The sequence below is a fragment of the Cryptomeria japonica genome, chromosome 11 (genome assembly GCF_030272615.1).
Source record: "Cryptomeria japonica chromosome 11, Sugi_1.0, whole genome shotgun sequence".
NCBI lineage: Eukaryota > Viridiplantae > Streptophyta > Pinopsida > Cupressales > Cupressaceae > Cryptomeria > Cryptomeria japonica.
Genome location: NC_081415.1, coordinates 182,724,774 through 182,749,363, shown reverse-complemented (window position 1 = coordinate 182,749,363; position 24,590 = coordinate 182,724,774).

Here is a 24,590-nt window from a genome sequence, read left to right as displayed (position 1 = left end):
TGCAGGAATGTTACATCCATTGCATGAATGGATGTACGTTGGACACTGAAGGTGAAAAATAACGGCAATTCAAATGTTTAGAGGCTGCAATAGAAAGAGGAGTATCATAGGTGAGTCTAACTCAATATTTTTTATTTTCTAATGCCCATTTTGTTTTACCTATAATCTCTTTCTTATATCAGATCCAATAATCCCTTTCTTTGTGCAGGAGCTACACCTTGAGCTCTGTAATGGTGATGGGGTTGGCCTACTTTCAGCTATTACCTGCTTTTTCTAAGGGAATGGTTTATCTGTCACAAGGGCTAATGTTAAAACACGAGAGGATAAAGAAGTGAATGTTTTCTATGTTACAGATGTCTCAAGAAATCTTGTAGGCATGAAGGTTGTCAAAGCCAAGAAAAAAGAGATTGGCAATACAATTTTACAATTGAAAAATGTGCCTAATATTTTTTTCTTTTTGATAAAAGTGGATGAATCACTGAAATTATATTAAATTTTATATTTTTTTTTACATGGTGTCTGGTTCAATGAGCACTAAAGGGAAAGAACCAGTAAGAAAGCCCTTCAGTATAGCTCAAAAGAACAAAAGCTTATCTACCCATTACAATAGTCCATAGGCAACCCACAAAAAACCTCAGATTACATCACCAATCACATTAGATATAAAGGAAGGTTGAGAGAAGCTTGTAGGATCCAGTGAAGAAGATAACATCCCAAAAAGAAGCCACCATATCCTGAACAAAATCAGTGCCAACACCCAAAAACCAATCTGTTTATGCCCCACATTTAACCAAGGCCCTGCAGAGAACAAAACACAAAGCCAGAAGGGAACCAAGTAAAAACAATCCTGTTAGCATAAGAATGGTTAGCAAACAAATGCCCATCCATATAAGGAGCAGAGAAGGATGAAGAAAACCCTCAGGAATCAAAATGAGGCCGATCCACAAAATAGTCCATAGTAAAAGCCATAGTATCAATAGCAGGATAAGGAGCCATCTACACCACCATATTAACTGTACTTTCCAATTCCTCTGAAGAAGCCAATAGCCATCAATTTTGCCAAGAACTCTCCAAATAAAGCAGAGCATTATGTATTTAGAAAAAAACACAAAACAAGAATGAATACCATACTTGCTCACCATCCTGAATTTAATAAGGGAAAGGATAACCGCTGCATGATTATCTTATCATCATAAGAGAAAATTCCGAGCAAGAAACCTCAAACCAAAAGGTGAAATTTCCTCATACCTTACAACAGATCCAATCATTAAGGCAACTTCCAACAGAACGAGCACAAGGCATAATGATTCAACAGAAGGACCAATTCCACATAATGTGAAACGAAAGCTCATTGCAAAGTTGCCCACATCCAACCACAAAGAAAAATGATCAAAAAAGAAGAAGATCAAAATCAATGTAGTTTAACAAATCCAGCAAGGAAAACTAATGATTTGCATGGGAGATCCAATACCAAGTCAGTCCCCAAAATATCCAATGGAAACTGAGGTACTCATCAACCGTGATGATATCCCATAAACCCATCATGTAGCTTCATGGAACCAGACAGTGCCAATCAAGAAATCCCAAAGATACCAAAACTGCTAGCCGTTCATAAGATGTCCCAAAATAGAAAAATAATTACACACGGAGCATACGATTTCATTCGTATAGATTGGCCAGCAACTTTCCAAAAAGCTGAAGAAAGTAAAATAGAGAAAGACCAACCGGCAATCTCCGAAATATCAAAAGAAGACAAGGAGATAACCATCAACAGAGGTATCCATAATATTCCAAAAATGCAGCCAAGGAACAACATGGGAGACAACTCAAAACCTAATCACTATCAAAAAAAAGTCAGCCGAGCATAGTTTGCCCCTCCATCCTCCATACTTGATAAGGAGCTACTACCAGAAATAGCTACAACAGAGATGTTGCCATAAGGCAAGACATCATCCCCTCTATAGCCATCCAAGGAAATGAAGCAACCCATAAAGCAAGGAGATGAGAGAGGACACTTCGAACAAAAGGCAGCTCATCCCCAAAAATAGAAACCACAACAAACTCTCTCCTTAATGAAAAAATGTGCCTAATATTGCTAACAATATACAAAAGTTCATTTATCATTTTAATTATCAGATTTATGCAAGATTCTTTGGTTTGGGATGAATTTCTGGTCCATTTAAGAGCTCTTCGCTTTTGCAAAGGTCTTAATTTATCATTGATGCAGAGAATACTAATCTTATGGAAATCTTTTTGTTAGATTATCAATCTCAATCTTTTTGAAAATCTGTTTTCAAACAATTGTAAATTTCAAGATCGTATGGCATGCGATGAATATAAATCATAATGTATTTTTTTTTAAAAACCCACACCCATACGAAGATGTTGGAGGAATTGATGGCTGAAAGGTTTCTATTCTAGCAGAGACTCTAGAGAACAGAGACCATACAATCAAAAGTAGTAATATACATCCACCTTGAAACAAATGTCTGAATTATCAATTGGGTCTTTGCATCGCTCAATAGTTGGGAGAAGTTGTACACATTTGTTTTTGCCCAGGTAAGCAATGTAACTCTTGTTACATTGTCTTGTTTATACTTTAACATGTTGCGTATGACTAGTAATGTTGTTGAGGAAGCTGAATCTATAGCCTTTTTTAATAAAATTACTTTTAAAAAATGCCTATTTCTAAGGTGACATCTATTTAACATATGCATTTACTAGCCTGGTTAAAGGAATGGCATTGCATTGGTTTAGGATTTGTTATTGTTCTATAACAATCGTACGTTAATTCCTTTGAAAATATTTATCTGCAAATCATTTCCTTCTGTTGATTTCTCATGAAATTTTTGATCGACAGGTAGTAGAACATGTGTCTATTTGCTTCGCACAGATTGAGTTCTCTTCTTTGGTAGAAATAAGCTTTGTGTTTACTGTTTGTTTACTTTGATCATGGATGTATTGTGGCTAACAACTGCAAGTTCTCAGTTGTCTCAAGTTAGTTAACTATAAATGGAAGGGTAGTATAGCAATTATAACATACTGCTACTACTTTTCATACTCGTAGATTTTTGTAGGCAGCATTTGTAACAAATTATCTCAGTGATATCTAACTTTTCTAATTAGATAGTTATGTAATTAAATTTTCAATTACTCAATTAAAATATAGCAAATCAAAAATTCTAATCTACAATCAAATTCACAAAAGATTCAAAGGAATTTGATATTACTTGAATATAAAGTCTTTTACTACTATTTTTAAATAATCGCTGAATCAAGCATCACTTGTGAATGAATTAGAGAAAAAAATGCATTTAAGTTTGTATAGAGTACCTTAGCAAGACTTGTGGTACATCCTCTGTATCTGCATGCTTCTCTTTGAATCCAACAACCCCTTTGCTCTTGCCCTTAACAAATCAGGAAACAACATTGAAGAGCAGACTCCACCATCTGCAGAGAATGGTATTCCATCCAATCAAGATGAAAATGCAGTCAAAGATAAAACAAGGTAAGTCATCCATTCAATATTACTCAATGCGCTATTTTAATTAAAACCCTTTCATTATTACTCGATCGCTGGTGACTCTTAATGGCTTTTACCGGTGCCATTGTGTTACTTCTTTTAGCCTTCGAGCAACTAGTACTACCAGTTTCAATCGATTCACACCTCTTACAACCTACGCAGTCTTCTGTTCTTGGAGCAGAAGCAATTTGCTTAGATTTACATCCTACCCAAGGAATCATTTCTAATACATCTGTGGGATACGGTGGTACACACTAGGTACAACCAATGCATGTATCATAAATTTTGACTGAATATGCCATTGAATCTAAGAACTCCATTTTTATATTAAAAGTTTTTAATCGAATAGTATTTTTTAATATATGGCCAATGACACTCCATTGGAAATTCACTATGTGAGGAATTACTCATTACAAATAGCAGAGGCAGAAGTAGAATTCAATATGGATTTTTTATTTTTGCATGTGTTTAAATTCTTCAGCAACTACCATGCTTATGTAAGGATTAGAACGAGCAAAGAAAATGATAACAGAAAACAAGAAAAGCAAACAACACACGATTTATCGTGGTTCGGCAAATTTGCCTACATCCACACTCAAAGCAAGGAATCACTTCATTAATCAACTCTCAATACAATTACATACATAACTGCAGTCAGTCATTTATACAATCACATTCAACTGTGAAATGAATAGTTTGGAGAAGTCGAATGGTCATGTGACCATTGGGCTTCACATCCCAACAATCTCCCCCGTGAAGTCCAACCGGTACAGTCATGCACTTTGACATCCCTGCTTCCACATCTAAACTCACATTGCACCCAATCTGCAAGATTTTAATTGTGCAAATTCTTGTTCACATACAGTACGGATACACCTACTCCAAATCAAATTGGAGTTAAAAACATCTTCTTTGATTACTGCACCCATTAATCTATATTGAAGATTAAAATTTCCAAAAAGTGCAAAATACACACTTTCAGCAGAGTCTCCTGCTCCTGCTTCTTTGCTCCCCCGCAATAGAAAAATGGAAGACATGTCATCTTTCTCAAATACCATGAGTGATGAGGCCAGCTTAAAAAATTGTAGTTTTGGAACAATCATAGTATTCCTGCCAAAATCGATTATATCTTCCCCTACCGTTTGGTGTGCCAGGGCCCATAAGTATGATTCGCTACCAGAATTCTCATGCCTACCATAGGAACTATTACACGCATATAGTAACAGCTTCAATTGCTCCAGCCACGTCACCAACGATTCTCTACCTCCCGTCATGGCCTCTTTCAAACGCATATCTGCAGAGTAATACGACAATATCACAAGAAACAGGGCATCCCTGCTGCACAGGATGCCATCATGTGCATGCAAACGATGGTTATTGCCACAATGGATAACGCCTTTCTCTGTAATCAATCCACCGACATCAGTTCCAATGGCCACCTCAACTTTGTCTGCCAACCGAGCATCTGGATTCCCACGCTTCTTATGTAACGCCTCCTCCAAATATGCCAAAGTTTTCCCCGCTAGAATGCAGCACATGTCATCAATAGATAGAATACAGATTCTTTCAATGGCATTTGCAGTGTTTGAGAGCCATGATTCCGGAAAGATATCGTTCGCCTGAGTCCCCATCCCGACGGCAAGCATTAACTCACCCCTTCGATCCTCCAACAGGTATTCGAGGTCTATTCTCGACAGAGGCGAATACATACTGCCAGATTCAACCTCAGAACATTCAGAATAAGAGACGCCAAAATCAAAAGGCCCAGTATCCAACGTTTTAGGATACAATTTTCTCAAATCTGCATACTCATGTCTCTGGGGATGAACATCATTTGAAACCCGGATGTAATACAATTTTCCCAAAGCTAAGCTTGCACTTGATACTGGATGATCGCAGAAGGAAAACTGCAGAGTGCTTATGTGGTAGTGATCAAGGGGAGTCCATTGCCTTATGTATGTCCCTTGCTTCCCACGATGGCTCACGGGCAGAGGCTTCACACCTTCGTGTTGAGGGGTCATACCATGCTTCCGCTGCTCCACAAGCAGCTGCTTAAACTCGCCCTCCAACCTATCCAACGCTACCGCCATAGGCCTCGCAACCTCCACGTCCATCAAAAAAATCTCCTTGTGAGTGCGAGGCAGGAGACGAACCGCGGGATTGGTCTTCCCCAAAGGCATCATCCACGGTCTGCGAAGGAGGACGCCTCTGCTGTAAGCCCGCAAAGGTGGAGGTTCTGGGAAAATATGTGGTTTGCCCAGCATCGTGTGAGGACTATGCTGCAAGGCGTGAAGACTACGCTGCGTGGAGTGAAGACTACCCTTCCTGCTGTGGTGACTAAGATGAAGGCCACCGTGTGATGCAGGACATACATATTGCCTATGCTTGGACTCACCATATAGTCTACAAAGTTCATCTTTTACTTCTCCAAACTCCGAAGTTGTTTGTGCCTCTTCAGTTTCCACTAATGAAACAAACCGATTATGTGCCTCCTCGTCTTCTAAATTATCTTGGTCCTCTCGCTTCATGAGCTCCTGCTAAATTCTGAAAGTTTCCTTATCAGCTCTTATTCTCCAACCTCGTATGGGTTCCTTCGCACCATGCCTCTTCTCTGTGCCCATTTTGACTGGTACTTGAAACAGAGTAAGATTCTGCTTATTTTGGGAGACAACCTCCTCAGCGAATTCCTTAGGGTGCCCAAATATCTCGGAAACCATGTTGCTGCCATCATTTTCTTCGTACTCCGTCTCCTTGGTGACGCTCTCTTCACTGGGGTCAACTTCCATTTGTGCCACATCCTAAGGACAATCCAAAACAAGGTCTGAATCGGACTTGGTTTGCGGAAACTCTCCTACCACATCACGTGGCTCATTATCCTCAATTTGGTCAGAGATTGGAGGCTCAACACGCCGTCTTTGCCATGGCCTGCAATCAGCATCATCTGCATCTGGAGAACATAGAGTTCTAGGAATCTTTCTGCTTACAGAAGCACCTCCCATTGCATCAAGCACGACATCTTACACTTCATTATCCAATTCCATAGGCTCATAATCTTCTATGAAATTGTCTATGCAAAGGTCTTCTCCCTCTTCAGCCGCAACCTCTACTTGGGCATTCAACAGATTTTCCTCAACATCCTTTAGCTTGGCCTAAAGCTTAGCTTCTCTCAAAGAAGCATTTTGCAAATCTTCCTGAAGAGCAAATAACTTGGCTTGTGTATTGCGATGATGATCTTCTAGAGCTATTACGAGATTCTCCAGCTCAAGATGTCTATCAACCAGTATATCATCAAGGTTGCCTTTATTTACTTTTGCTCCATTTAAGATTTCCATCAATTCTTTTTCTCTTAAATGTGTCGAAGTCTCAACCTCCAAAATTCTTGCCAAGGTATCCTCTATAAAATACAACTAATCCGTCACTAAGAAATTTCCCTCCTTTAACCGTATAATTTTCTCTTCTTGATATTTTTCGAAATCATATGTATCTTCTTCTTCAAGCTCATCTTCACTCGACTCGACGTCCTCTTCTTCAGCCGAATCCTCTTCATCTTTCCAGCGATCCCACCAATGTACATGGCATTTCATTTTAGCTTCCATTTGCACAACATTACTCTCTGCTCAAGCCAAACATGACTCTGATACCAATTGTAAGGATTAGAACGAGCAGAGAAAATGATAACAGAAAACAAGAAAAGCAAACAACACACGATTTATCGTGGTTCAGCAAATTTGCCTACATCCACACTCAAAGCAGGGAATCACTTCATTAATCAACTCTCAATACAATTACATACATAACTGCAGTCAGTCATTTATACAATCACATTTAGCTGTGAAATGAATAATTTGGGGAAGTCGAATGGTCATGTGACCATTGGGCTTCACATCCCAACAGCTTATAACCATTAATATTTTAGACACTTTTTTTTATGTTTAGCTTGTTCCACCATCAAACAACTTTTTCTATATGAATTGTGTGAATTTTAGGAGAGTATTTTGATTTTATACCTTATATATCTTACCTAAGTATGAAAATGTTTATCTTATAACCTAGAAATTTGAATATTGTAGTAGCTTCCCTGTGATGGGGATGGGGAAATAGATAATTGGTTTGAAAAAGTCACTTTATGTCAATGCTATTATCTATTGTCACTCATCTTGAAAGAAGTGTTGCAGTGTATAGCGTGCAATATGAACACAATATTAAAATAACATAATTGTCATCAAATGAGCATGAAACAATTGCTTTAATTATTATAGAGAAGAAATAATGATTTTTTTTGTTTAAAAATGATTATATGGTAACCTAAAACATTTCTCATGATATACTTTATCAATCTATTTCTGCAGAAGTTGATTTATATCAAGCTTCATGTGAGATGTACGCAACACAAGTCTTTCTTTCGTTTAGATATTCATGAATCCATTCAAAGATGGAGTGTTAGTGTATTCCATCCATTAAATGGAAATATTGTTCATGAAATTTTAGATGTAATTTAAGAATATACAAAAGGTGTGTGCTGAGAAAGTCTCCCTTACTTTCACATTTCTCTTTATGACCATAGAATAATTTCTATTTCTATCAATATATATTTCCCCAAAACTATCAATTCTTTTGTACTACAACTAAAGAATCTCACAATGATGACAATGTGTAAGACTATAATGCTATAAGTTCATGCTCACCATCCATCAACATAAATGACAAAAATGACCATTGTTATCACATGAAAATAAAAACATAAATGAATTGATAAAATAAATTATTAATATTAATTAAGACCACTTCCATTTGTATGCCCTACTTTAAAAAATTAAAAATTATGCTATATTTATAATATTTTTATCATTTTTAAAATTATAAAAGTTCTTAGTGCTATTGTAGACAAAAAACCTATTTAGGTGGTCCATGTTTCCTTGTCTATAGTGATATCTACTAGTATAAGTCTTATGGATGCCTTTCAAAACCATCTATGTTTTTATGTGCTAGTCCATTCTTTGGGTATATTGTTTAATATTTTGATGGAATGGCTAGGTGATTATACTAGCATAAGATCTCTAGATGCCTCCAAATCTTTTTAATTGACTCACAATAACTTATTAAAGAAAAAATATTATTCATCTAGCTCAATAAAAATAACATCCATCAAAGATGTAAGTTAATCCAGAAAAAGAACATAAATCCTCACCAACCCAAATCCAAATCCGAAGACAAGACTCTTTACAACTCAAATTTGAAGAACACAATTTCTCAGACTTCCAAATCGAAGTGGATCAAACCCAAAGGGGAAACCTGCAAAACAACATGATTTAAAAGATATCTTCAATGACCTAGTTTTCACAACAGAATGTCTTATCAACACAAATAAAAATAACATGGAAACAGTACAAATAGAAAGTGCAAAAGAAGTTAGAAGATTTCAGACTTTCAAATCAGTATACAATTTTTCTTATCAAGGTAGATCAAACTAAGAAAAGAAAACCTGAAAAACAACACGATTTAAAGATAATTCTTCAATGACATAATTAGAAGATAATTCACAACAAAATATCTTAACAACACAAATGAGAATAACATGAAAATAGTACAAATAAAAAGTGCTCAGCAGTTAGAAGATTAGTGTGTAACCAATATGGATAACATGATTTCCCATGAATTCATACATAAATAGGAATTTGAAAAACCTAACTGGAAGAATATAATTTGCCTAGGAGCAGACTGAATAATTCTTTCTTTGAGGGCAGAGTGCTGGCAGAGAGGATACTTTTGATTCAATTTCTTCCATCTATTAAAGGATAAAAATAATGATGGAAGATGTTAGAGATCCAGTGTTGCAGCACATATAGTAGAACCCTCGAGGCCTGATGGTCTCTCAAAGCCAATCAACTTGAGTGTTCCTCCTGTCTCACTTGGAGGTGCGAGCATATAAAAATCTTGACCTTCAATTGGATCATTTTTGTCCATAATGATTTTATTGCTAACCACTCCAGCATATAGAAAGGCCCCAATCCTCCGTTGGAGAAGTCCCTACAATGTTCACATTATCTTGGCTATAGTCATATTCAATCAATCCCCTAACAGTCAAGCAATGCAAAAGCCCAAATGCAGCTACGAAATCAAGCAAATTGTTGAATCTATTCTCCATAGTTTTCCAGCTTCTCGTGTAGGAATCAAAAATCTCAAAGCTAGGCCCAGACGGGCGACCCATTACATAAAACTTGCCGTCAACAAAAGCACCTATAAACAACTGCAGGTAGGTGTTCATGTCGGGGAGAACATCCCACTTGTCCTCCTCCACATTGTAAACAAAAGCGCCACAGACCGGGCTGTTAAACGTATCATCATCAAACCCTCCAGCCACATAAATTAGTCCCCCGTGCTCATCCGCTGCGGAGGCAAATCCATTCTGCAAAGCCATTGGCATTTTGGCACCCTGTCGCCATTCTGAACCTCCATTCCGAAAATCGTACAACCACATACAACTTCTTGTAGAATAGCAAAACGCATCCTTGTCAAAACGAGGTTTTGTTTCACGAAATGGAAGTGACAGACGCCGTTAAATTGTGTGGGAATGGGAGACAGACTTTTGCACGAGTTTTTATTCAGATCGTATACCGCTACTATGTCGCAAATGCCGTCTACTTTCTGGAGCATACAAATCCGTTGCTCGGAAATCTTCAATCTTTTTCTTTCTTGATAAAATTTGGGTTTTTCAATATGGCGTTCCAGCTTTTGCAGACACGTCTGACATTGTGAAAGGACTTCAACTCTAACCTCAGCAGGCATTCCAACCCAATTTCATCTGGAAGACCAGGAAACAGAGATCCCATTGTGAAATGTGATCTGAATGGAGAGAAGGGTTTGAATGGGGAGGAGGGAGAGAAGTGTTTGAATGTGAAATGTGAAATGTGAAACGTGAAACGTGAAATCTTTTTCATTTCAAACATCTGATATTTATTACTAGCACTTGCCCTAGAAGCGGTGCACCGTGCAACTGTCACGCCCGTAGGAAAATGTTTATACTTGTTAACATGTAAGAGACCACAATTTAAATCAATTGAAAGTTAACAATACATATACAATATATAGAGATGGCTACTTATCCATTTCAAAGAACATGTGATTATAAGAAAGGAACATCAATGTATTAATTTAAAGATGCATTGTTGGTTTGAGATTTAATTATTATTATCTTTCAACACAAACAATTTGAGTAGATGGAAAATTTGAGTTGATATGATGTGATCATTCAATATTAAAGATCATAAATATAGTAATTTGAAGTTCAAATATTTTATGCAAGTAATTAAAATTAGTTTGAAACAATCATGTTAGTATAAAATATTTTTTCTAACTTAGAAAAGCAATATTGAAAAAGCTATCAACAAAAAAAATTAATTGGCCTTTTACTCGTGCATTCTTTTGAGTTTAGGCTTAATAATTTTGTCGCTCACTAAAATGTTTTTTACTTGAAACCATTAAGGTTGTCAATATTTTAAATATTATCTTGCTAAATGATTAAAAAGTTGTTTTTTTCTTCGATACAAATCAACCCCTTCTTAATGTCTTCTCAAATTTCCTTTATTATTTTTACACATTCAAACCCATATACTCTTCTCTTTCATGATATGAAGCATGAGTATTCTGGCACCCAATTAGAGATTGAACTTTATATAGTTTTCACCTAGATTTCCATTGACAATTGCTTGCAATTGACCCAATGGTATAAAGAGGCCTTCAAACCTTACCATGAAATTTAAAATTAAGAACTCGGGTGCTGACACAATCATCATGCAATGACAATATTAATGCACTTCAACTGAAAGACTCCAGCTCTGCATATTGCTTCCTTAGAAGAACATCAAAGTGTGCAACAAAGCATTTCAATAAGAAAATGTCTTCAAACCCTACCATAGAATTAAAAATTAAAATTAAGAATTAAGGTGCTTAGAAGAACATCAAAGTCTACAACAAACCATTGGATCAGTAAAAGAGGATCTAATTGACAGAGCATAAAAGAAGGCTATCTTCTTTCATCCTTATAAGGTTTAATCTTCTTTCATCCTTATAAGGTTTAATCTTCTTTCATCCTTATAAGGTTTGTAATCAAATTCTATTCAAATAAGATGGTAAGTGCTTACAAATAAGAATTCCACAATAATTAAAATGCTAAATAGAGAACTAATGAACACAAAATGCATGTGTTTATATGAAAAGAGGTAGGAAGTAGGATGTATTGAGTAGAAAACCAAGCACAACATAGAATTATGCTTGATTTTTTGAAAAATAAATTATCCGACTATCTTGTAGAAACCTTTGTGAAATGTTATGGAGTTTATGAAATTATAATTTTCTTTCTATTCAATTGAGGGAAAGCCTAAAATTCTTCAATATCTTCAATACGTGGACAATGTTATCTATTTTCAATTTAATATTTTTGAATTGTATTAAAATTGAATAAAATATTTTTTTTGTTAATTAATTACCACAATTGAGCTATTGAAGGCGTGACATTCCAAAAAAACTCTTAATTTTTTAATTTTTTACATAGATATGGCTATAAGAGATCATTGACAATCAAGAAACACATATCTCAAGAAATCAAACATGGTTTGGTTTTATCATCAATACGAAAAATAGAGAAGAGAAAAGAAAACCAATAGAATCCTCAACCATTTCCATAATTCATGTTGAAGATGCACTATTTCTAACATACAAATATGAACATTTTTTCCCATAAAATTATACGTAATGACATTTCAAAGTATCAAGACTTTATACTAATTCAATTTCCTATCAACTTGAAAGCATAGCAATTGTGCTTTCATTTGTAACCCAATTTCTCTAGCCCAAAATCACTCCATCCTTATGTTTGGTTGTGGTCTTATTAATTTCTCTGGGGACCTTAAATATTCATAAAGATAACTCAAGGATTTGGCTATGGACTTCAATTTATTTTCTATTTTTAGAAAGATGTTTATTTTGGCTATACTTTTCTTACCTTCTGCTTGGCAACTATTGAGGGCCTGCATGCTACATTATTCTTAGCCTTGCTACATACTTATGTTATTATATTGAACATGTATTTAACACAATTACTAAATTTGGTTGGATTTAAACAAAGCTCAATTTGGACATAACTTTTTGGTAATGAAACAATGTATTTTTATTTGTTAAATGAAGGCATTGACTTTATGGTTTTATCTATGGCTTTTTTAAGTGTTGTCAACTACCATTGCATTTGATGCTCCAAAAAAGAAAAAAGAAAAAATTATTACTTTTTTATTTTATAAATATTGTTATTGTTTTTAGGGTACATGTGAACAAGATATGGTACCAAAAGGGGGTCTTAAGATGCCACTTTTTTTATTTCTGAAATTAGCAAACTCAGAACTTCAACAGTAATTGAACATAGTTACATTCCAAATTTGAAGATGCAACAAGAACAAGAGTCAAAGTGCTCCAACCTTACTTTCTAAACTACTACATTGCTTTGAAAGTGTTGGAGATTAAGGGTTTCAAGATGGGGGGCCACATAAAGTAGTCCTATTTTTAACCCAAAAAACATAACATAGTGTATGTTGTGGCCCCCCTACCATGTAAATTTTAAATAAAAAATTAAAATTACTTCAATGATAAATTAGCTAACACCTTGTAGTTTATGCTAGATTTTTTGGCAAATTTTTTAATGAGTATGTAATTTTTTACTAATTTTTCATGTGGACACATCGTGAAAAACATAAATTTGAGTGTGCTCCCCCTAAAATCAATGAAAACTAGTCCAAAAAAAATAAAAATTCAATGTGTAGAATAGAGTCTAGTTTCTAAAAATATAAGTTGTTTCAAAATTTGACGAACGTGTAAAAACTAATACCCAAAAATAACACATTGTTTTTCAACCAAAAACGGTCACACTAACAAAAGAAATTAAAGATGAAAGCTTGAACAAAATCCAAATGTGAAACAAGTTATATGGTTGGATTGCTAAGAGGGAGCTTAACGCCACTATGGTGTTTTTTTATTTGCATTGAAACACGTGCAAACCTAATGAATAGCACAACCAAAAATATGTGAATTTTTTTTAAAAATTAATAAAAACATGTTCCAGGCCTGAAATGGTTGTCCAAAACTTTGGTTTGGATGGCCAAGGACAATCCAACCCAAAGGGTTGGTGTATTCCAATGCAAACAATTTGTCAAGTGCCAAATGGTGCTTGTTATATGGAGCCTAATCAGACTCAAATATTATATTTTCCTTACTTTTATCGCCGCAGTTTCCCCCCATATTATTCAATGAGGAATTGGGGGTAGCGCCCCTAAGACGAGGTGAAGGGACAACGCCCTTGGCATGCTTGTTGTCACAGTACAAGGCAGGGTCAAGGGGTAGCGCTCTCGTGGGGGTTTTGGGGGGCAACACCCCCAAAAGCTCAACCGACTTTTATTATTTTATAAAGGTGTCAAGTGTTATTTTTCTATATGCTGACACATTGTAACCCTATTTTTTAACCAACATGTCTTGATAGAAGGCTAAGGGTTAGGATTTTCTATACATAATTCTATAGCACTTTTGCAGCGGTATTGAGTTTTTTTCTTTTTTTGTTAAGCAAGATTTGCTTAGGGGGAAATACCCTTCTATCAAAACCAAATAAACATTACATAGAGACAAGAGAAAAGCTCTCAGTTATAAAGATATGTAATCCCATTACCCACTTCTACCACTCTAGCAACCATCTTGTCAGGCATGATGTCATCATTCTCGCAACGGTATTAAGTTGCAAGGGATTCCTGGTTGTAATCAGTTTGATTTGCTAGATAATAATATTGGACTCTTTATTTGGTGGATGTGGCCCAAGATTGGGTGAGCCACGTTAAATATTGTCTCTTCATTGTTATTATTTATGTGTTTTTCATTTCCTTTATTTAATATTTATCTGCATGTAGTTGATATTTTTTGCATGCAATTCCTCACAATGCTCACCCTATTTGGTGCTCAGCAAATTCAAAAAGTGCACTTTTCACATTTAGCAAGTGCCAAATTTGGGACTCGCCAAATGTAAAAAATGTACCTTTTGCATTTGGCGAGCACCAAATTTAACACTCACCAAATGTTCTACATTGTCAAATTCTAGTAGATGTTGTGAATGGGAAAATTTTCCGCTTTGGACACAAGTTATACCCAATCCACAAAGATCACTTTTTTCATTTGCACAAGCACCATATTTGGCGCTTGCCAAATGTTCTACATTGGCAAATTTTAGGAGATGTTGTGAATGAGGAAATGTTCCAGTTTGGACACAAGTTATACTTGATCCTTGAAGAAGAATATAACATTTAAGTATACATCACATTTAAGTTCTATTTCATGTATATATTAGCAGGATGTTTGAGAGTGGTATTAGCTAATAGGAGCTATAATGTAGATTCCATATTTTAGAGGATCATATAAATTTTTAGTCTTAGTAAAATTTCGTTAATCAACATGCTCCTATTAACATTGTTTAGTTCTCTATCTCACTCTCTTTATCTTCGCCAAACTCTAGACCCATCTATCTCCCTTTCTTGTCTCTCTCACCTCTCTCCCCCCTCTCTAGGTATATCCCACCCTCTCTACCTTTCACTCCCTCCTCACCCCCTTCTTTATCCCTGCCTCTCTCCCTCTCTCTTCTTCTCTCTCCCTCTCTTATTATTTCTCTCACCTCGCTCTCCATTCTCACGATCACTACCTATCCCTTCTACCCTCTTTCTATCCATATCTAGGTCTCTCCCTCCCCTCTTACCCCTATCCCTTATGAACTCTCTCCTTCTCTTCTTCCTCTCCCCTCACCTATCTATCTCCTCCTTCCCTAAGTCTATCACTCCCTCCATGTCTACCTCTCCATCCATCCCCTCTTACTCCTCTCTTTGTTCTTATTTCTCTCATCTTATCTCTCCCTTCCCTCTCTATGTCTCTCACATCCTTTATTCCCTCCTCACTCTCTATCTCCCTCCCCCACTCTTTGTTATTATCTCTTCCTCTCTTATTCTCTCGCTCCATTGTCTAGGTCATTACCTCTCTCTCTCTCTCTCTCTCTCTCTCTCTCTCTCTCTCTCTCTCTCTCTCTCTCTCACTCACTCTCTCTCTCTCTATCTATCTATATATATAAATATAAATATAAAATATATATATATATATATATATATATATTTCTCCCTCTCGTCCTCTCCACCTATCTACCTCTACTTATAGGTTTGATTATCCACCTCTCTATATTCCCCTCTATCTATCTCACTCTTCTCTCTCCATTTAGTTCTCTCACCTCTCTTTACCCCTCTAGGCCTCTCGCCTATCTATATGTCCCCTCTATAGTTCTCTCCCTCCATCTCCACCTTTCTCTCCCTCTCCCCTTAACCATATCCCTTTGAGAACTCCCTCCTCCTCTTCTCTCTCTCCTTTAACCTTTTTATCTCCTCCTTCCATAGGTCTCTCTCTCTCTCCATGTCTACATCTCCATCCATCTCGTCCTACTCCTCCCTTTGTTCTTTTGTCTCTCCTCTTCTTCCTCCCTCCCCTCTCTAAGTCTCCCTCCCCTCTCTAAGTCTTTCTTTCCCTTTCTTCCACTCTCCCTCTCTATCTTCCCATCCATACATACCCCCATATCTATCTCCCTTCCCCACTATATGTTATTCTCTATCTCTCTCTCTCTATTGTTTAGGTTATCACATCTCTCCCATCTCTAGTATTCTCCCTCCCTTCCTACCAACCTATCTACCTCTTCACTACCCATGTGTTGTTACCCACCTCTCTCTATCCCTTTCTATCTATCTTACCCCCTCTTTCACCATATAGGTCTCTCATCTCTCTTTCTCGCGTTAGTTTTTTCATCTATCTACGTGTCCCCTCTCTATTTCTCTCCACCTCTCTCTACCTACCCCTTTACACATCTATTTTTTAACTCTCTCCTTCTCTTCTCTTTCTCTCCTCACCTCTCTATCTTCTCCTTCCTTAGTTATTTCACTCCCTCCATGTCTACCTCTCTATCTATCCCCTCTTACTCCTCTCTCTCTCTCTCTCTCTTATCTTTTATCTCTCCTCTTATCCCTCACTCCCCTTTCTATGTCTCATGATCCTTTATTTCCATTTCTAAAATCACAATATGTAATAAAACATCCTCATCTAATAACTCGTTTGTCTCCACCCAATTTGTATATATCAACCCCTAATGAAGTGTACTCCCCTTACAAAACCAAACACACAACAATAGAGAAATGAACAGAAAAAGCAAGAAATGAAACACTTTATTTCTATTGTCTCAATGAAGTGAAATTACAACTATATATGGTGAAAATGGAATGCTAAACTATTGCAAAACCAAACAAATATCCAACCACATAAAACCCTAGTTCTACAATTTAAATCCACCATACACCAATGAAGAACCTAAAACATGCAAAACACATAAAATATGAAAGATTATACCATTCACATGCTTAGTAGGGTTTTATCTCCATTGTTTCCTATCTTCATTGATCTTGTTTGATATGGTTTCTCTTAGATTTTGTAATGTGCACAAGAGCTCAACAAAGAACGGATTGTGGTTGTGTAGATGCTTGATTGCTTGATCACTATGAAAGGTCACATGAAGATTCATTCGCTTGTTAGGGTTTGACAAGGATTAAATGATCCTTTTATATAGAGAGTGCCTTAGAAATGAAGGGATAGGATTAAGAGGTGGAAGGATAAATGGCCGGCTAGGATTAGAGGGTAGGTATAGAAAATATGAATATATTAGAGCTCGGTGGCTAAAGGAAAATTAAGAGATGAATGAAAAGTGTCATGGAGGGAAAAAGCTAATAAATTAATTAAATAAATGAATATTTATTTAATTAATAGAATAAGTGAGGCCAATAAAATAAATAAAATATTTATTTAATTTAGGAAAAAGATAATTTAAATAAATAAATAAAATTATTTAAATAGGGAAAGGCTAGAAAAGGATTGATGAATTAATTAAATAAATATGAATCTATTTAATTAATAGAAGACTTAAGATGAAATAATTAAATAAATAAAATATTTATTTAATTAGGCTAGGACAATTTTAGGTGTCTACAACTACATTCAGAAAATAACATGCTACAACCACATGGGCTTTCTCATTACAATAATCTACAAGCTAGAGGTGCAATTTGCACTACTAGAACTATCCTTTGTAACCCCCAGTTGTGTTCTTTATATTGAGAAGTTTAACCACCCTAGAATGTTTTGGAAAGTGTAATTCCCACTTTTGAGGCCAACCACTTTTATATCCTATTACCCTATATTGGAATACACTAAAATTGTGCCCAAAATGAGTTTTGGCATTCATTAGAATATTTTGAGAATTTTTTTTTTTCTCCTAAAGAAGCACAACTTCTAGAGGCCATATCTTTTGATCTGGGAGCTCAATTGGGTCTTGGGTTTTTTAAAACTTAAGACCTCAACAAGATGAGTAGCAAAAATGAGCATATAGGTGAGAAACAAAAATCACCTTCCACATTTGTATTATGATCATATTGACTAATCTCATTGAAGTTCAAGATAAAGGTGAATGCATTAGAATCATAAGGAAAAGAAAAAGGTATTTGATTGCACTATTTATCAACATACAACATATATTCATGGGTTTAAAATTGAAATACTTCCACTTCAAACATGTGGTCAAACTAAAATACATGTTGATTGTTATACTCATTTACATGTTGTATCCTAACATCTCCTACATATGTAAGAACAAACATCTTGGTGTTTAGCAGGTCCAAGGAGGAGCATTTGAAGCATTTGGATTAGGTTTTGAGGAAGGTTAATGAGGAGAAATTGGTAATCAATCTAGATAAGTGTGAATTCATGAAAGTTGAGTTGGTGTATCTTGGCTTTGTAGTTTCAAATGGATGTTTGAAAATGGATCTTTCTAAGGTTGATACTATTGTACATTGGCCTACACCTAGGAAAATAGGTGATGTTAGGAGCTTTCATGGATTGGTCACTTTTAATAGGAAATTCATCAAGGGTTTTAGTCATATTTGTGCTCCCATCCTTAACACTATAAAAGGAGGAATCAAATGCAGGTTTGAATGGACAACACAAGCAGCCCAAAGCTTTGAGATTTTGAAGAGGAAGGATGTAGAACTTCCCACCTTGAGACTCCCTAGTTTTGATCAACTTTTTGCACTTGAATGTGATGCAAGCAAGCAGGAAATAGGTGCAGTCCTTAGTCAAGAAGGACATCTGATGGCATTCTTTTCAGAGAAGTTGAATGAGGCTAAACATAGGTATTCAACCTATGATTTGGAGCTTTATGTCTCGGTGCAAGAACTCAAGAAGTGGCGCCATTACCTTCTTCCAAAAGAGTTTATTGTTTATACTGATAACCATGCATTGAGTTTTCTAACTGGGCAAGAGAAGTTGAACCAAAGGCACATCAAGTGGGTTGAACAACTCCAACCTTACACATTTACTATTAAGCACAAGAAGGGTGTGACTAGTAAGGTTGTAGATACTTTGAGCAGGAGAACCCTTACTGTTCAATAAATTCAGTTGCAAAGTGTTGGTGTTAATTCTCTTAAGGCCATGTACAAGGAGGATCATGATTTCAAGGATGCATATGATGTATGTACTAAGTTTTCTGATTCTTTTCATGTTGAATTTTCTGATTTTATATTGCAGGCTGGATTACTCTTCAAGGGGCATCAATTATGCATTCCTCAATGTTCTATGAGGGAGAATATCATTACAGAGAACCACAATGGCAGTCTTGGAGGTCATTTTGGTTTGGACAAAACCTTAGAGCAGGTATCCCAATTTTATTTTTGGCCCAAGATGCAGGAAGAGGTAAGAAGATTTGTGGAGCATTGTCCTATTTGTCATAGGGCAAAAGGTGTTTCAACCAATGCGGGTTTGTATCAGCCTTTACCAATTCCTACTAGGCCTTGGGAAACCCTTAGTATGGATTTTGTACTTGGATTGCCCAAAACTCATAGGGGGTTTGATAATATTTTTGTAATTATTGATAGGTTCAGCAAGATGGCTCATTTTGTGCCATGTAAATGCACAAATGATGCATCTCATATTGCAGGTCTGTTTTTCAAAGAAGTAGTAAGGATACATGGATTGCCTCTCAATATTGTCACTGATAAAGACTCCAAGTTTGTTGGCCATTTTTGGAGAACCCTCTGGAATAAATTAGGTACCAATCTGTCATTTTCATCACCATACCATCCTCAGATTAATGGACAAACTGAGGTGGTTAATAGGTCCCTTGTAAATCTCCTTAGATGCCTTACCAAGCAGCATGGACAAAGTTGGGATTTAGTGATTAGACAAGCTGAATATGCATACAATGATTCAATTAATAGGAGCACAGGGCGAAGTCCATTTGAGGTTGTCTATGTCCTACATCTCATGGGAATACTTGAACTCAAAGAACTTGGAGGCATGGACAAGAGGAGTGCCCAAGGAGAAGATTTTTCTATCACCATGAAGGAGATTCATGAACATGGTAAGGCTTCCCTTCAACAAAGTGCTGATAAATATAAACTCAGAACAGATGTTAAGAGGAGGGATGTTCAGTTCAAAGTAGGGGATTTAGTGATGGCTTGTCTAAGGAAAGAAAGGTTACCTAAAGGCCAACCTTCTAAACTACTCATGAAGAAGATAGGTCATCTTCGGGTGGTTCATAAGTTTGGCAACAATGCATATGAAGTTGAACTTCCAGCAGACTTGGTAATATCTCCCATCTTCAATGTATGTGATTTGATAGCCTTCAAAGGATCCTTACAAGATGCATCACCTAATTCATCTCTTGAGAAAGAGGATGTAGAGTGGGTGAAGGATCTACCGCCTAGAAAACCATTGGAATTGGAGTGCATTCTTGACTCCAAGGTGATCAAACAAACAAGGAAAGGTGTGCACAAAGACTATCTAGTCAAATAGAAGGGGCTTCTTGAATCTGAAGCTACTTCGATGAGTGAAAGTGATATCCTCAAGCATGGAACTACAATCAACCGGTTGGCAACTCAAGGGACTTGAGTTTTCTTGTCCAGGGGAGTATGGTGCAGGAGCACCAGGACATGTGTCTAATTCATTTTGGCATGTGTCTGTATCATTTTGATTCATGGTTATGTTGGGAATAGAATGTGTGTGTGTTTGAAGGCCTATTGATTAGGTCTAGGCAATGTAATAAGCTTTGAGGCTCCAAGGTGTGTCAACTTGGTCAAAGGCCTTGTATGGGAATTTTATAGGTATTTTTTTTATGTTTAGGGGTCTCCAGTGTATAGTATGTTCATTCTTGACCTTTCGTGTGAAGGCAAGACCAATTTGTAAAAAGTTGTCAAAAGTTGCAAAGTTGCAATTGTTGTCTTAAGCAACTTTTCTTGCAACATTTTAACATATGGTTAATCCAACGTTTGGTTGGTTGCTTGTATGAGTTGGAGGTAGTTGGAGGAGTTCCTTGGAATGATATAAGCTTGGGTGAATGATGCCTACTAATTAGAGATGATTTTGAATAAAATTCTTGTCTTCAAACAAAACGGTTACTAAGATTTTTTTGCATTTTCCTTGAGTTTCTTGTTCTTGCATGATTCCTTGCGAATAGTGGGTATGAATTAAGAATTTGGAAAGGTGTAGAAAAGGTTCACCAACCATTTGGAGTTGATATGAGGTCTTGAAACATCAAGGTTTGAGAGAGAGAATTTTCCATCCCACTGGCCTGGTAAAACCCTCAAACCAAGGGTTTTGATGCAAACAGTGGCATAAATCAACAACTCTCAATGGGATCGATCTAAAACCTGACAGTATGTTGATTTGGAATGTATATTAAATGTTCCTAGTGGTTGTGAAGACATGAGGTGTCATTTGTTTATCCTAAGATGAGGCCCTAGGCTTGACATCGGTCATGTGGCAAGCCTGTGCAGTAGGAAAAGAAGATAGAAACCTTGAACAAAAGATTGGTGGATGGTCAAAATAGTCATGAGAAGGACCATTGGGTAGGTTTAGATCCTTGAAAAGTGTCATTATTTCATTCCTTTATGACAGGTTAATCTTTTGAGAGCTTAAACCCAATACAGGCTAGAAGAGGCAAAATAGGGTCAGTAGGGTTTGACCATCCTCACTCAAAACCCAGATGCAGAAGTTTGGAATCTTGTAGAATGTCCAAAAGGGTATCCAAATATCAAATTTATTCAAGGTAATGTTTAGGTATATTGTGAGACAAAACAAGAAAAGTCTAAATGGAGGGCTAATTGCTTGTAGCCCTATTTACTAGGTCTAATAGAGGAAACAACACAAAAGGCTAATAAACACCCATCTGAGGGGTCAAGATCTATTAAAATTCCATATAACACATGTGTCAACTTTCACATAGGCCAAATTCCACCTTGTGAGTAAATATCCTTTTGCTTGGGTTGTGGGGTAGTTAGGTGTCTTTGGTTGAAGGGTTGGAACCTAAGGGGTAGGAGACTCCTTGTCAGTTGTGAGTTGTCCTGAGTGGAGAGATCCTTGGGAAGGATTTAGGGAAGGCTATAGTAACCTTTAGAAGGTTAAGGACATTGGTCCATTGGGTGAAACCTTATGGAGACCCTTATTGAACAAAAACGAAAGAAAATGATTGAACATCCCTTGCCCCTCTGCATCATGAACACTAAACCTCATTTTACCCCACCAGAATATGATGGGAAGTTAGATTTAGATGAATTTATGGATTGGATCTGGAAGATGGAGAAGTATTTCGATTTTGAAAATACCGCAGAAGAGAGGAAGGTGAAATATGCCTGTACCCGGTTGAAAGGTCATGCATCTCTTTGGTGGGAGCATTTGCAAGTTGATAGACAAAGAAGAGGTAAAGAAAATATTAAGACATGGGATTGGATGATTTCTAATTTAAAATCAAAGTTTGTGTCGGAAAATTATCAAGTGGATTTATTCCAGAAGTTGCAGAATCTGAGACAAAAGGAACCTAGTGTGAACGAGTACACCAAAGCATTTTACAAGTTGAACATCAGATCCATACATGTTGATGATGAAGTTGAACAAATTGCAAGATATTTGAACAAATTGTGGATGTCTATACAAGATGAACTCAATATGATCAAATTGGAGAGTGTTGAAGAGGCTTACTAGTATGCACTAAAGGCTGAAGATAAATTGAACAAAAGACATGAGCAGAGACAGAGAGGAACTTGCTTTAAGTGTGGAGGAGAAGGACATTGTGCATTCGAATGTAGGAAGACAGAGGCTATCAGAAGAGCAGCAGTGGTGGAAGAAAACCTCACCAAATCAGGCAATAAACCAGAAGATGGAGAATTATTGATGATGAGGAGAGCTTTGTGTCATACCAAAGGAGATGAAGAACCCTTGCAGAGGAAGAATCTGTTCAAAACTAGATGTAAGGTATCCAGTAAGTATTGTAAAGTTGTTATTGATAGTGGTAGTTCAAATAATCTTGTTTTAGAAGAGATGGTGAATAAGTTGAAATTGGAGAGATTGAAACACCCTAAGCCTTATCAGATAGCATGGATTTAGGATGAGCATAATTTGTTAGTAATTGAACAGTGTTTGGTGAAATTGAAAATTGGGAATTATCATGATGAAGTTTTGTGTGATATTATGTCTATGGATATTTGTCATATTTTGTTGGGTAGACCTTGGCAGTTTTATAGACATGTAATATAGGATGGGAGGAAGAATGGATACACTATTGTGGTCAATGGGATGACGAAAACCTTGTTACCTTTGGAGGAACCTTTGAAGATTGAAGTTTGTACAAATGCCAGAATTTGTTTAGTAGATGGAAGGAAATTCATGGATGGATTGAGACATGAGAATGTGTGTTTTTCCTTAATTCCTAGGAAGTTTGAGAGACCGGAATCGGGAGAAGAGCACCTGTAAGAGATAAGAGATTTTCTACAGAATATGAGGACATCATTTCAAATAATGTACCTGATGGATTGCCACCTGTTAGAAGTATTATTCATTGCATGGACTTGGTTCCCAGAACTAGTTTGCCTAACAAAGTTGCACACCGATTAACATTGGCAGAGAATGAAGAACTGAATAAACAGGTGGAGGAGTTGTTGAAGAAAGGTTTGATCAGGGAGAGTCTAAGCCCTTGTGTAGTACCAATAGTATTAGCACCTAAGAAGAATGGATAATGGAGAATGTGTATCGATTCAAGAGTAATAAACAAGATCACAGTGAAATACTGGTTTCCTTTTCCTAGGATGCATGACATAATGGATTGTTTGAGAAGGAGCAAAATACTTTACAAAGATAGATTTGAAGAGTGGATATCATCAAATCAGGATCAGAGAAAGAGATGAGTGGAAGACAACATTTAAGAGAAACGAAGGACTATATGAATGGTTGGTGATTCCTTTTAGATTGACTAATGCACTGAGTACTTTCATGAGGCTAATGAATGAGGTATTGAAGAAATTCTTGGGTAAGTTTGATATTGTGTATTCGGATGACATTCTAATTTTTAGTAAAACAAAAGTGGAGCATTTGTTGTAGTTAAGACAAGTTTTGCAGAGGTTACTTTCATGAAGGATGAGTTAGTCTATTTAGCACTTGTGATATTTGAGGATGGTTTGAAGATGGACCCTAAGAAAGTGAAATTCACTGTTGAGTGGCCTAAACCGAAAAGCATTAGGGAGGTAAGTTCATTTCATGGATTGGCTAGTTTTTATCAGAAGCTTATAAGAAATATCAGTTCAGTTTTTAACCCTATGACTGAGACCATGAGAGGAGATCGAAAGGAATTCAAGTGGAGCATCGGAGAAAACAAAAGTTTTGAATTGTTGAAGCAGAAAGTGACTGGGCGGCCTATGTTACCTTTACTGAATTTTAATAAAGTATTTCTAGTGGATTGTGATGGAAGTGGAACAACAATAAGAGCAGTCTTGAGTCGAGAAGGGAGAGTAGTAGCCTATTTCATTAAGAAATTGAATGATGCCCGGAAGAGATATTCAGTGTATGATCAAGAATTTTATGCCATAGTTCAAGCCTTGAAGAAATGGAGACACTACTTGTTTCCTAAGGAGTTTGTGTTGTATAA